Below are 14004 nucleotides of genomic sequence, written 5' to 3'. Positions count from 1 at the left end.
AGTTTGATGCCCGCCTGGAGCATGTCATTAGCTTCCCCTGAGGGCGAAATGCACAGCGGAGCCGTTGCTAGGGAACGGCCTTTTGTGTCGTTTTTTGTTTTCTCTGCGTCAATGTGAATATTGATAACTACAGTTCTGCTCGTTCCACTCAAGGCAGATGGCGACGGAAAACAATGGTTTAAGGCACCATGTTTAAGCTGTGGTTCCCGAAAGGGAGGGTGGGGTGCAACCTCACATCTGACAACTCGTTTTAAATACTCTAAAACCAACGTAATTCCTTCACACAAGAAAAAAACACGCTAATTTCGCCGTCAGGCTCTGGAGATGTTCCTAGAAACGACGGTAGTAGAGACTTTGCGCTCACACGTCAGATTGGCCGAGCGGTCTAAGGCGCCAGATTTAAGCTCTGGTTCCCTAAGGGGAGCGTGGGTTCGAACCCCACATCTGACAATGCATTTTAAATATTTCAAAATTACCAATTTCGTACATGCGGGAAAACAAGTAAATTACGCGGGAACAGGTTCCACAGATACTACTAGAAACGGCAGTGACTATGGTGCTTGCCTTGCAAGTTTGATTGTCTGGCGGTCAGAAAGAATGGAAAGCTGCTAGGAGACATGGCTTTCAGCCACGAGGCCCGTATTCGATTCCCGGTAGCCGAACATACTTTCGTTTGCTGAGTCTTGGTTATTCTCACGGCATTTACGATACCTTTGTGTTGTGGTTTTTGGGGTCCAAGCATCAGGCAAGCAAACGTGAACGAAAGCAGGGGTATTGGACTGCAGACGTGCCACATTGCGTAGCTCGATAGCTGAGTAAGTTAGAGCGTCGTGCTGTGAACACAAAGGCCACGTATTCGACCGCACCAAGTGCCATTTCATTTTACGCCCCTAAAAGACAATGCTTCCTCCAGCGAGACACTGCCAGGTAAATAACAAGCGATCTTCACAAGAAGTAAGGTGTATACACGTCGCGCGATACTGTCGCCAACGGCCATACCGCGCGTAGTGCAGCGGTTCTCGTCTGTTCACCGGCGTTAAGATCCGTTGGCCGTGGTTAGTACTTGGATGCATGCTCGGCTGGGAACTCGATGTGCTGTTGGCTTCTTTCATTTTGCATTTTTCCTTCGGTTTCGCTGTTGCTTAGCGATAATGATGCGGTCCCGCACGCTGGCGCCACTCTTACCTCTCGGTACACTAAGGGGCGAATCTGTGGCCACAATAAAATGAAAGGTTCTGTCGTGTGTTTGTCGATTTTTGGTCTCTCCCAGTCGTTTCTCCCTCCTGCCCTCTACATATATGCCCATTTCCAAGCGTCAGCTTTCGCGTCAGCCGAGCAAAGTCGAGACAAGTCGACACATGGAGACACACGATGCTGAGAAACGAAACCCGCAGACTAGCGCCCTGGCAGCACGGACTGAGACGAGGGGCGAAGGAAAACTATTCGTACCGCGACAGTTCGCAGTTTCGAAGATCGCGTTTCGTTACGTGGAATACCCGTAGAAGAAAAATGTACGTTTTGTGCGGTGGCCGGGAATCGAACCCGGATCAACTGCTCGGGAAGCAACCATGCTGACCGTTACACCACCACCGCGTTGTGCTGCGTCCCACCCACGCCCTGATGTGTCGGCTACCCTCCTGCCATCAGAGGCCGAAGGCGATGGCGCTGTAGGCGCTCAACGCCAGGCCAGAGGTGAGCACCTCTGAACGCAGTGCGTTGGTGCTGCTAGGGCGATGTAGCGTAACTAGAAGCAGAACTGACAGCCGTTGAAAAACTGCCCTTTAAGTTACAGCTGGGCGATAAAACAAATATCTAATGTGACGTACTTACTGATGATCCAGAGACGATTCAGCATACGTGTGCCAAACCAGAAGTAGAAAGCGCCTAAGTATCACAATATTAAGTTGGTTAGTTTGATGCCCGCCTGGAGCATGTCATTAGCTTCCCCTGAGGGCGAAATGCACAGCGGAGCCGTTGCTAGGGAACGGCCTTTTGTGTCGTTTTTTGTTTTCTCTGCGTCAATGTGAATATTGATAACTACAGTTCTGCTCGTTCCACTCAAGGCAGATGGCGACGGAAAACAATGGTTTAAGGCACCATGTTTAAGCTGTGGTTCCCGAAAGGGAGGGTGGGGTGCAACCTCACATCTGACAACTCGTTTTAAATACTCTAAAACCAACGTAATTCCTTCACACAAGAAAAAAACACGCTAATTTCGCCGTCAGGCTCTGGAGATGTTCCTAGAAACGACGGTAGTAGAGACTTTGCGCTCACACGTCAGATTGGCCGAGCGGTCTAAGGCGCCAGATTTAAGCTCTGGTTCCCTAAGGGGAGCGTGGGTTCGAACCCCACATCTGACAATGCATTTTAAATATTTCAAAATTACCAATTTCGTACATGCGGGAAAACAAGTAAATTACGCGGGAACAGGTTCCACAGATACTACTAGAAACGGCAGTGACTATGGTGCTTGCCTTGCAAGTTTGATTGTCTGGCGGTCAGAAAGAATGGAAAGCTGCTAGGAGACATGGCTTTCAGCCACGAGGCCCGTATTCGATTCCCGGTAGCCGAACATACTTTCGTTTGCTGAGTCTTGGTTATTCTCACGGCATTTACGATACCTTTGTGTTGTGGTTTTTGGGGTCCAAGCATCAGGCAAGCAAACGTGAACGAAAGCAGGGGTATTGGACTGCAGACGTGCCACATTGCGTAGCTCGATAGCTGAGTAAGTTAGAGCGTCGTGCTGTGAACACAAAGGCCACGTATTCGACCGCACCAAGTGCCATTTCATTTTACGCCCCTAAAAGACAATGCTTCCTCCAGCGAGACACTGCCAGGTAAATAACAAGCGATCTTCACAAGAAGTAAGGTGTATACACGTCGCGCGATACTTTCGCCAACGGCCATACCGCGCGTAGTGCAGCGGTTCTCGTCTGTTCACCGGCGTTAAGATCCGTTGGCCGTGGTTAGTACTTGGATGCATGCTCGGCTGGGAACTCGATGTGCTGTTGGCTTCTTTCATTTTGCATTTTTCCTTCGGTTTCGCTGTTGCTTAGCGATAATGATGCGGTCCCGCACGCTGGCGCCACTCTTACCTCTCGGTACACTAAGGGGCGAATCTGTGGCCACAATAAAATGAAAGGTTCTGTCGTGTGTTTGTCGATTTTTGGTCTCTCCCAGTCGTTTCTCCCTCCTGCCCTCTACATATATGCCCATTTCCAAGCGTCAGCTTTCGCGTCAGCCGAGCAAAGTCGAGACAAGTCGACACATGGAGACACACGATGCTGAGAAACGAAACCCGCAGACTAGCGCCCTGGCAGCACGGACTGAGACGAGGGGCGAAGGAAAACTATTCGTACCGCGACAGTTCGCAGTTTCGAAGATCGCGTTTCGTTACGTGGAATACCCGTAGAAGAAAAATGTACGTTTTGTGCGGTGGCCGGGAATCGAACCCGGATCAACTGCTCGGGAAGCAACCATGCTGACCGTTACACCACCACCGCGTTGTGCTGCGTCCCACCCACGCCCTGATGTGTCGGCTACCCTCCTGCCATCAGAGGCCGAAGGCGATGGCGCTGTAGGCGCTCAACGCCAGGCCAGAGGTGAGCACCTCTGAACGCAGTGCGTTGGTGCTGCTAGGGCGATGTAGCGTAACTAGAAGCAGAACTGACAGCCGTTGAAAAACTGCCCTTTAAGTTACAGCTGGGCGATAAAACAAATATCTAATGTGACGTACTTACTGATGATCCAGAGACGATTCAGCATACGTGTGCCAAACCAGAAGTAGAAAGCGCCTAAGTATCACAATATTAAGTTGGTTAGTTTGATGCCCGCCTGGAGCATGTCATTAGCTTCCCCTGAGGGCGAAATGCACAGCGGAGCCGTTGCTAGGGAACGGCCTTTTGTGTCGTTTTTTGTTTTCTCTGCGTCAATGTGAATATTGATAACTACAGTTCTGCTCGTTCCACTCAAGGCAGATGGCGACGGAAAACAATGGTTTAAGGCACCATGTTTAAGCTGTGGTTCCCGAAAGGGAGGGTGGGGTGCAACCTCACATCTGACAACTCGTTTTAAATACTCTAAAACCAACGTAATTCCTTCACACAAGAAAAAAACACGCTAATTTCGCCGTCAGGCTCTGGAGATGTTCCTAGAAACGACGGTAGTAGAGACTTTGCGCTCACACGTCAGATTGGCCGAGCGGTCTAAGGCGCCAGATTTAAGCTCTGGTTCCCTAAGGGGAGCGTGGGTTCGAACCCCACATCTGACAATGCATTTTAAATATTTCAAAATTACCAATTTCGTACATGCGGGAAAACAAGTAAATTACGCGGGAACAGGTTCCACAGATACTACTAGAAACGGCAGTGACTATGGTGCTTGCCTTGCAAGTTTGATTGTCTGGCGGTCAGAAAGAATGGAAAGCTGCTAGGAGACATGGCTTTCAGCCACGAGGCCCGTATTCGATTCCCGGTAGCCGAACATACTTTCGTTTGCTGAGTCTTGGTTATTCTCACGGCATTTACGATACCTTTGTGTTGTGGTTTTTGGGGTCCAAGCATCAGGCAAGCAAACGTGAACGAAAGCAGGGGTATTGGACTGCAGACGTGCCACATTGCGTAGCTCGATAGCTGAGTAAGTTAGAGCGTCGTGCTGTGAACACAAAGGCCACGTATTCGACCGCACCAAGTGCCATTTCATTTTACGCCCCTAAAAGACAATGCTTCCTCCAGCGAGACACTGCCAGGTAAATAACAAGCGATCTTCACAAGAAGTAAGGTGTATACACGTCGCGCGATACTGTCGCCAACGGCCATACCGCGCGTAGTGCAGCGGTTCTCGTCTGTTCACCGGCGTTAAGATCCGTTGGCCGTGGTTAGTACTTGGATGCATGCTCGGCTGGGAACTCGATGTGCTGTTGGCTTCTTTCATTTTGCATTTTTCCTTCGGTTTCGCTGTTGCTTAGCGATAATGATGCGGTCCCGCACGCTGGCGCCACTCTTACCTCTCGGTACACTAAGGGGCGAATCTGTGGCCACAATAAAATGAAAGGTTCTGTCGTGTGTTTGTCGATTTTTGGTCTCTCCCAGTCGTTTCTCCCTCCTGCCCTCTACATATATGCCCATTTCCAAGCGTCAGCTTTCGCGTCAGCCGAGCAAAGTCGAGACAAGTCGACACATGGAGACACACGATGCTGAGAAACGAAACCCGCAGACTAGCGCCCTGGCAGCACGGACTGAGACGAGGGGCGAAGGAAAACTATTCGTACCGCGACAGTTCGCAGTTTCGAAGATCGCGTTTCGTTACGTGGAATACCCGTAGAAGAAAAATGTACGTTTTGTGCGGTGGCCGGGAATCGAACCCGGATCAACTGCTCGGGAAGCAACCATGCTGACCGTTACACCACCACCGCGTTGTGCTGCGTCCCACCCACGCCCTGATGTGTCGGCTACCCTCCTGCCATCAGAGGCCGAAGGCGATGGCGCTGTAGGCGCTCAACGCCAGGCCAGAGGTGAGCACCTCTGAACGCAGTGCGTTGGTGCTGCTAGGGCGATGTAGCGTAACTAGAAGCAGAACTGACAGCCGTTGAAAAACTGCCCTTTAAGTTACAGCTGGGCGATAAAACAAATATCTAATGTGACGTACTTACTGATGATCCAGAGACGATTCAGCATACGTGTGCCAAACCAGAAGTAGAAAGCGCCTAAGTATCACAATATTAAGTTGGTTAGTTTGATGCCCGCCTGGAGCATGTCATTAGCTTCCCCTGAGGGCGAAATGCACAGCGGAGCCGTTGCTAGGGAACGGCCTTTTGTGTCGTTTTTTGTTTTCTCTGCGTCAATGTGAATATTGATAACTACAGTTCTGCTCGTTCCACTCAAGGCAGATGGCGACGGAAAACAATGGTTTAAGGCACCATGTTTAAGCTGTGGTTCCCGAAAGGGAGGGTGGGGTGCAACCTCACATCTGACAACTCGTTTTAAATACTCTAAAACCAACGTAATTCCTTCACACAAGAAAAAAACACGCTAATTTCGCCGTCAGGCTCTGGAGATGTTCCTAGAAACGACGGTAGTAGAGACTTTGCGCTCACACGTCAGATTGGCCGAGCGGTCTAAGGCGCCAGATTTAAGCTCTGGTTCCCTAAGGGGAGCGTGGGTTCGAACCCCCCATCTGACAATGCATTTTAAATATTTCAAAATTACCAATTTCGTACATGCGGGAAAACAAGTAAATTACGCGGGAACAGGTTCCACAGATACTACTAGAAACGGCAGTGACTATGGTGCTTGCCTTGCAAGTTTGATTGTCTGGCGGTCAGAAAGAATGGAAAGCTGCTAGGAGACATGGCTTTCAGCCACGAGGCCCGTATTCGATTCCCGGTAGCCGAACATACTTTCGTTTGCTGAGTCTTGGTTATTCTCACGGCATTTACGATACCTTTGTGTTGTGGTTTTTGGGGTCCAAGCATCAGGCAAGCAAACGTGAACGAAAGCAGGGGTATTGGACTGCAGACGTGCCACATTGCGTAGCTCGATAGCTGAGTAAGTTAGAGCGTCGTGCTGTGAACACAAAGGCCACGTATTCGACCGCACCAAGTGCCATTTCATTTTACGCCCCTAAAAGACAATGCTTCCTCCAGCGAGACACTGCCAGGTAAATAACAAGCGATCTTCACAAGAAGTAAGGTGTATACACGTCGCGCGATACTGTCGCCAACGGCCATACCGCGCGTAGTGCAGCGGTTCTCGTCTGTTCACCGGCGTTAAGATCCGTTGGCCGTGGTTAGTACTTGGATGCATGCTCGGCTGGGAACTCGATGTGCTGTTGGCTTCTTTCATTTTGCATTTTTCCTTCGGTTTCGCTGTTGCTTAGCGATAATGATGCGGTCCCGCACGCTGGCGCCACTCTTACCTCTCGGTACACTAAGGGGCGAATCTGTGGCCACAATAAAATGAAAGGTTCTGTCGTGTGTTTGTCGATTTTTGGTCTCTCCCAGTCGTTTCTCCCTCCTGCCCTCTACATATATGCCCATTTCCAAGCGTCAGCTTTCGCGTCAGCCGAGCAAAGTCGAGACAAGTCGACACATGGAGACACACGATGCTGAGAAACGAAACCCGCAGACTAGCGCCCTGGCAGCACGGACTGAGACGAGGGGCGAAGGAAAACTATTCGTACCGCGACAGTTCGCAGTTTCGAAGATCGCGTTTCGTTACGTGGAATACCCGTAGAAGAAAAATGTACGTTTTGTGCGGTGGCCGGGAATCGAACCCGGATCAACTGCTCGGGAAGCAACCATGCTGACCGTTACACCACCACCGCGTTGTGCTGCGTCCCACCCACGCCCTGATGTGTCGGCTACCCTCCTGCCATCAGAGGCCGAAGGCGATGGCGCTGTAGGCGCTCAACGCCAGGCCAGAGGTGAGCACCTCTGAACGCAGTGCGTTGGTGCTGCTAGGGCGATGTAGCGTAACTAGAAGCAGAACTGACAGCCGTTGAAAAACTGCCCTTTAAGTTACAGCTGGGCGATAAAACAAATATCTAATGTGACGTACTTACTGATGATCCAGAGACGATTCAGCATACGTGTGCCAAACCAGAAGTAGAAAGCGCCTAAGTATCACAATATTAAGTTGGTTAGTTTGATGCCCGCCTGGAGCATGTCATTAGCTTCCCCTGAGGGCGAAATGCACAGCGGAGCCGTTGCTAGGGAACGGCCTTTTGTGTCGTTTTTTGTTTTCTCTGCGTCAATGTGAATATTGATAACTACAGTTCTGCTCGTTCCACTCAAGGCAGATGGCGACGGAAAACAATGGTTTAAGGCACCATGTTTAAGCTGTGGTTCCCGAAAGGGAGGGTGGGGTGCAACCTCACATCTGACAACTCGTTTTAAATACTCTAAAACCAACGTAATTCCTTCACACAAGAAAAAAACACGCTAATTTCGCCGTCAGGCTCTGGAGATGTTCCTAGAAACGACGGTAGTAGAGACTTTGCGCTCACACGTCAGATTGGCCGAGCGGTCTAAGGCGCCAGATTTAAGCTCTGGTTCCCTAAGGGGAGCGTGGGTTCGAACCCCACATCTGACAATGCATTTTAAATATTTCAAAATTACCAATTTCGTACATGCGGGAAAACAAGTAAATTACGCGGGAACAGGTTCCACAGATACTACTAGAAACGGCAGTGACTATGGTGCTTGCCTTGCAAGTTTGATTGTCTGGCGGTCAGAAAGAATGGAAAGCTGCTAGGAGACATGGCTTTCAGCCACGAGGCCCGTATTCGATTCCCGGTAGCCGAACATACTTTCGTTTGCTGAGTCTTGGTTATTCTCACGGCATTTACGATACCTTTGTGTTGTGGTTTTTGGGGTCCAAGCATCAGGCAAGCAAACGTGAACGAAAGCAGGGGTATTGGACTGCAGACGTGCCACATTGCGTAGCTCGATAGCTGAGTAAATTAGAGCGTCGTGCTGTGAACACAAAGGCCACGTATTCGACCGCACCAAGTGCCATTTCATTTTACGCCCCTAAAAGACAATGCTTCCTCCAGCGAGACACTGCCAGGTAAATAACAAGCGATCTTCACAAGAAGTAAGGTGTATACACGTCGCGCGATACTGTCGCCAACGGCCATACCGCGCGTAGTGCAGCGGTTCTCGTCTGTTCACCGGCGTTAAGATCCGTTGGCCGTGGTTAGTACTTGGATGCATGCTCGGCTGGGAACTCGATGTGCTGTTGGCTTCTTTCATTTTGCATTTTTCCTTCGGTTTCGCTGTTGCTTAGCGATAATGATGCGGTCCCGCACGCTGGCGCCACTCTTACCTCTCGGTACACTAAGGGGCGAATCTGTGGCCACAATAAAATGAAAGGTTCTGTCGTGTGTTTGTCGATTTTTGGTCTCTCCCAGTCGTTTCTCCCTCCTGCCCTCTACATATATGCCCATTTCCAAGCGTCAGCTTTCGCGTCAGCCGAGCAAAGTCGAGACAAGTCGACACATGGAGACACACGATGCTGAGAAACGAAACCCGCAGACTAGCGCCCTGGCAGCACGGACTGAGACGAGGGGCGAAGGAAAACTATTCGTACCGCGACAGTTCGCAGTTTCGAAGATCGCGTTTCGTTACGTGGAATACCCGTAGAAGAAAAATGTACGTTTTGTGCGGTGGCCGGGAATCGAACCCGGATCAACTGCTCGGGAAGCAACCATGCTGACCGTTACACCACCACCGCGTTGTGCTGCGTCCCACCCACGCCCTGATGTGTCGGCTACCCTCCTGCCATCAGAGGCCGAAGGCGATGGCGCTGTAGGCGCTCAACGCCAGGCCAGAGGTGAGCACCTCTGAACGCAGTGCGTTGGTGCTGCTAGGGCGATGTAGCGTAACTAGAAGCAGAACTGACAGCCGTTGAAAAACTGCCCTTTAAGTTACAGCTGGGCGATAAAACAAATATCTAATGTGACGTACTTACTGATGATCCAGAGACGATTCAGCATACGTGTGCCAAACCAGAAGTAGAAAGCGCCTAAGTATCACAATATTAAGTTGGTTAGTTTGATGCCCGCCTGGAGCATGTCATTAGCTTCCCCTGAGGGCGAAATGCACAGCGGAGCCGTTGCTAGGGAACGGCCTTTTGTGTCGTTTTTTGTTTTCTCTGCGTCAATGTGAATATTGATAACTACAGTTCTGCTCGTTCCACTCAAGGCAGATGGCGACGGAAAACAATGGTTTAAGGCACCATGTTTAAGCTGTGGTTCCCGAAAGGGAGGGTGGGGTGCAACCTCACATCTGACAACTCGTTTTAAATACTCTAAAACCAACGTAATTCCTTCACACAAGAAAAAAACACGCTAATTTCGCCGTCAGGCTCTGGAGATGTTCCTAGAAACGACGGTAGTAGAGACTTTGCGCTCACACGTCAGATTGGCCGAGCGGTCTAAGGCGCCAGATTTAAGCTCTGGTTCCCTAAGGGGAGCGTGGGTTCGAACCCCACATCTGACAATGCATTTTAAATATTTCAAAATTACCAATTTCGTACATGCGGGAAAACAAGTAAATTACGCGGGAACAGGTTCCACAGATACTACTAGAAACGGCAGTGACTATGGTGCTTGCCTTGCAAGTTTGATTGTCTGGCGGTCAGAAAGAATGGAAAGCTGCTAGGAGACATGGCTTTCAGCCACGAGGCCCGTATTCGATTCCCGGTAGCCGAACATACTTTCGTTTGCTGAGTCTTGGTTATTCTCACGGCATTTACGATACCTTTGTGTTGTGGTTTTTGGGGTCCAAGCATCAGGCAAGCAAACGTGAACGAAAGCAGGGGTATTGGACTGCAGACGTGCCACATTGCGTAGCTCGATAGCTGAGTAAATTAGAGCGTCGTGCTGTGAACACAAAGGCCACGTATTCGACCGCACCAAGTGCCATTTCATTTTACGCCCCTAAAAGACAATGCTTCCTCCAGCGAGACACTGCCAGGTAAATAACAAGCGATCTTCACAAGAAGTAAGGTGTATACACGTCGCGCGATACTGTCGCCAACGGCCATACCGCGCGTAGTGCAGCGGTTCTCGTCTGTTCACCGGCGTTAAGATCCGTTGGCCGTGGTTAGTACTTGGATGCATGCTCGGCTGGGAACTCGATGTGCTGTTGGCTTCTTTCATTTTGCATTTTTCCTTCGGTTTCGCTGTTGCTTAGCGATAATGATGCGGTCCCGCACGCTGGCGCCACTCTTACCTCTCGGTACACTAAGGGGCGAATCTGTGGCCACAATAAAATGAAAGGTTCTGTCGTGTGTTTGTCGATTTTTGGTCTCTCCCAGTCGTTTCTCCCTCCTGCCCTCTACATATATGCCCATTTCCAAGCGTCAGCTTTCGCGTCAGCCGAGCAAAGTCGAGACAAGTCGACACATGGAGACACACGATGCTGAGAAACGAAACCCGCAGACTAGCGCCCTGGCAGCACGGACTGAGACGAGGGGCGAAGGAAAACTATTCGTACCGCGACAGTTCGCAGTTTCGAAGATCGCGTTTCGTTACGTGGAATACCCGTAGAAGAAAAATGTACGTTTTGTGCGGTGGCCGGGAATCGAACCCGGATCAACTGCTCGGGAAGCAACCATGCTGACCGTTACACCACCACCGCGTTGTGCTGCGTCCCACCCACGCCCTGACGTGTCGGCTACCCTCCTGCCATCAGAGGCCGAAGGCGATGGCGCTGTAGGCGCTCAACGCCAGGCCAGAGGTGAGCACCTCTGAACGCAGTGCGTTGGTGCTGCTAGGGCGATGTAGTGAAGCTAGAAGCAGAACTGACAGCCGTTGAAAAACTGCCCTTTAATTTACAGCAGGGCGATAAAACAAATATCTAATGTGACGTACTTACTGATGATCCAGAGCCGATTCAGCATATGTGTGCCAATCCAGAAGTAGAAAGCGCCTAAGTATCACAATATTAAGTTGGTTAGTTTGATGCTCGCCTGGAGCATATCATTAGCTTCCCCTGAGGGCGAAATGCACAGCGTAGCCGTTGCTAGGGAACGGCCTTTTCTGTCGTTTTTTGTTTTCTCTGCGTCAATGTGAATATTGATAACTACAGTTCTGCTCGTTCCACTCAAGACAGATTGCGACGGAAAACAATGGTTTAAGGCACCATGTTTAAGCTGTGGTTCCCGAAAGGGAGGTTTGCGGTGCAACCTCACATCGGGCAACTCGTTTTAAATACTCTAAAACCAACGTAATTCCTTCACACAAGAAAAAAAAACACGCTCATTTCGCCGTCAGGCTCTGGAGATACACCTAGAAACGACGGTAGTAGAGACTTTGCGCTCACACGTCAGATTGGCCGAGCGGTCTAAGGCGCCAGATTTAAGCTCTGGTTCCCTAAGGGGAGCGTGGGTTCGAACCCCACATCTGACAATGCATTTTAAATATTCCAAAACTACCAATGTCGTACATGCGGGAAAACAAGTAAATTACGCGGGAACAGGTTCCACAGATACTACTAGAAACGGCAGTGACTATGGTGCTTGCCTTGCAAGTCTGATTGTCTGGCGGTCAGAAAGAATGGAAAGCTGTTAGGAGACATGGCTTTCAGCCACGAGGCCCGGATTCGATTCACGGTAGCCGAACATACTTTTGTTTGCTGAGTCTTGGTTATTCTCACGGCATTTACGATATCTTTGTGTTGTGGTTTTTGGGGTCCAAGCATCAGGCGAGCAAACGTGAACGAAAGCAGATATGTGTGTAAATGAGTGTCAGGGCAGTAATAAAGGTGGATGAGACGGTTGATCGGGTATTGGGCTGCAGACGTGCCACATTGCGTAGCTCGATAGCTGAGTAAGTCAGAGCGTCGTGCTGTGAACACAAACGCCACGTATTCGACCGCACCAAGTGCCATTTCATTTTTCGCCCCTAAAAGACAATGCTTCCTCCAGCGAGACACTGCCAGGTAAATAACAAGCGATCTTCACAAGAAGTAAGGTATCATCGATGATGTAGCCGGGACACTGAGACAACAATTACCTAGCACAAACACCTATGACCTTTTAAGACAGGAGGAAACATTTCACAGACTAAATACATTAGTAAACGAGGTATCACACAAAGTTCTGACAACTTTCTTGAGAGAACTTCATTAAGTAGACAACACTGAATGCGACCACCGCCCCAATCCCATACCGCCGGTTCGTGGACAGGTCGACTTATAGTTGGAATCCGCCACGACCAGGACCAGGGGGACTGGGGCAACTCCCGATCAAGACACGCACCGATTTTGACATAGATTAGAAAATAGACGTAGTTAATTAGAATAGGATAGTAAGATAGGAACCTGCAGCGATAATTTAACCCTTGCCCGCCCTGTGCCAGGGGCTCGCTCATAGGGATTAGCTCTATGAGCAGGGCATCAAGTAGGTTTATATCATTAACTGGCACAATGTAACGCTGCAGGCAGTTAGTAGTAACTAGTAGTAGTAATTAGAGTTATGCTAGATAGTAAACTAAGAAGTAGTCTGCCTAGTTGAAATCGTTGTTGAACTGTCTGTAGTTAAGTCAAGGAAAATGTATAGCTGCTATTGTTAATTTAGGAATGTAGGACCCACTAATCATTAAGGTGGTGGGTCATTATTGTATAACTATTATGAAAGGAAATAAAGATTTTTTTTTTTTTTTTTTTTTAAAAAAAAAAAAAGAAGTAAGGTATCTACACGTCGTGCGATACTGTCGCCAACGGCCATACCGCGCGTAGTGCAGCGGTTCTCGTCTGTTCACCGGCGTTAAGAATCGTTGGCCGTGGCTAGTACTTAGAAGCCCAGAGCACGTCGAGTTCCCAGCCGAGCACGAATCCTTCATTTTGCATTTTTCCTTCGGTTCCGTTGTTGCTTAGCGATAATGATGCGGTCCCGCACGCTGACGCCACTCTTGCCTGGCCACAATAAAATGAAAGGTGCTGTCGTGTGTTTGTCGTTTTTTGGTCTCTCCCAGTCGTTTCTAGCGCCTGCCCTCTACATATATGCCCATTTCCAAGCGTCAGCTTTCGCGTCAGCCGAGCAAAGTCGAGACAAGTCGACACATGGAGACACACGATGCTGAGAAACGGAACCCGCAGACTAGCGCCCTGGCACCACGGACTGAGACGAGGGGCGAAGGAAAACTATTCGTACCGCGACAGTTCACAGTTTCGAAGATCGCGTTTCGTTACGTGGAATACCCCCAGAAGAAAAAAGTACTTCTCGTGCGGTGGACGGGAATCGAACCCGGATCAACTGCTTGGGAAGCAACCATGCTGACCGTTACACCACCACCGCGTTGTGCTGCGTCCCACCCACGCCCTGATGTGTCGGCTACCCTCCTGCCACCAGAGGCCGAAGGCGCTGGCGCTGTAGGCGCTCAACGCCAGGGCGGAGGTGAGCACATCTGAACGCAGTGCGTAGGTGCTGCTAGGGCGATGTAGTGAAGCTAGAAGCAGAACTGACAGCCGTTGAAAAACTGCCCTTTAATTTACAGCAG

The 14004-nt window shown here is 49.9% G+C and overlaps 14 non-coding genes across 14 annotated transcripts; 7 read left to right on the top strand and 7 right to left on the bottom strand.

Moving 5' to 3' along the window:
• The first annotated feature begins 366 nt into the window (after positions 1-366).
• Positions 367-450, top strand: Trnal-uaa. The gene has a single exon. It is a non-coding gene; the product is annotated as a tRNA-Leu (tRNA).
• Positions 451-1521: 1071 nt separating this feature from the next.
• On the bottom strand, positions 1522-1593 carry Trnag-ccc. The gene has a single exon. It is a non-coding gene; the product is annotated as a tRNA-Gly (tRNA).
• A 683-nt stretch (positions 1594-2276) lies between these two features.
• Positions 2277-2360, top strand: Trnal-uaa. The gene has a single exon. It is a non-coding gene; the product is annotated as a tRNA-Leu (tRNA).
• A 1071-nt stretch (positions 2361-3431) lies between these two features.
• Positions 3432-3503, bottom strand: Trnag-ccc. The gene has a single exon. It is a non-coding gene; the product is annotated as a tRNA-Gly (tRNA).
• A 683-nt stretch (positions 3504-4186) lies between these two features.
• Positions 4187-4270, top strand: Trnal-uaa. The gene has a single exon. It is a non-coding gene; the product is annotated as a tRNA-Leu (tRNA).
• A 1071-nt stretch (positions 4271-5341) lies between these two features.
• On the bottom strand, positions 5342-5413 carry Trnag-ccc. Its single transcript has one exon. It is a non-coding gene; the product is annotated as a tRNA-Gly (tRNA).
• Positions 5414-6096: 683 nt separating this feature from the next.
• Positions 6097-6180, top strand: Trnal-uaa. Its single transcript has one exon. It is a non-coding gene; the product is annotated as a tRNA-Leu (tRNA).
• Positions 6181-7251: 1071 nt separating this feature from the next.
• Positions 7252-7323, bottom strand: Trnag-ccc. The gene has a single exon. It is a non-coding gene; the product is annotated as a tRNA-Gly (tRNA).
• Positions 7324-8006: 683 nt separating this feature from the next.
• Trnal-uaa lies at positions 8007-8090 on the top strand. The gene has a single exon. It is a non-coding gene; the product is annotated as a tRNA-Leu (tRNA).
• Positions 8091-9161: 1071 nt separating this feature from the next.
• Positions 9162-9233, bottom strand: Trnag-ccc. Its single transcript has one exon. It is a non-coding gene; the product is annotated as a tRNA-Gly (tRNA).
• A 683-nt stretch (positions 9234-9916) lies between these two features.
• Trnal-uaa lies at positions 9917-10000 on the top strand. Its single transcript has one exon. It is a non-coding gene; the product is annotated as a tRNA-Leu (tRNA).
• A 1071-nt stretch (positions 10001-11071) lies between these two features.
• Positions 11072-11143, bottom strand: Trnag-ccc. Its single transcript has one exon. It is a non-coding gene; the product is annotated as a tRNA-Gly (tRNA).
• A 686-nt stretch (positions 11144-11829) lies between these two features.
• On the top strand, positions 11830-11913 carry Trnal-uaa. Its single transcript has one exon. It is a non-coding gene; the product is annotated as a tRNA-Leu (tRNA).
• Positions 11914-13730: 1817 nt separating this feature from the next.
• Trnag-ccc lies at positions 13731-13802 on the bottom strand. The gene has a single exon. It is a non-coding gene; the product is annotated as a tRNA-Gly (tRNA).
• Between the last annotated feature and the right edge of the window lie 202 nt (positions 13803-14004).

This window comes from Schistocerca americana, unplaced genomic scaffold (genome assembly GCF_021461395.2).
Source record: "Schistocerca americana isolate TAMUIC-IGC-003095 unplaced genomic scaffold, iqSchAmer2.1 HiC_scaffold_182, whole genome shotgun sequence".
In the NCBI taxonomy this organism is placed as follows: Eukaryota; Metazoa; Arthropoda; class Insecta; order Orthoptera; family Acrididae; genus Schistocerca; species Schistocerca americana.
Note: the sequence above shows the minus strand (reverse complement) of the source record. Positions and strands in the feature narration are given on the sequence as shown.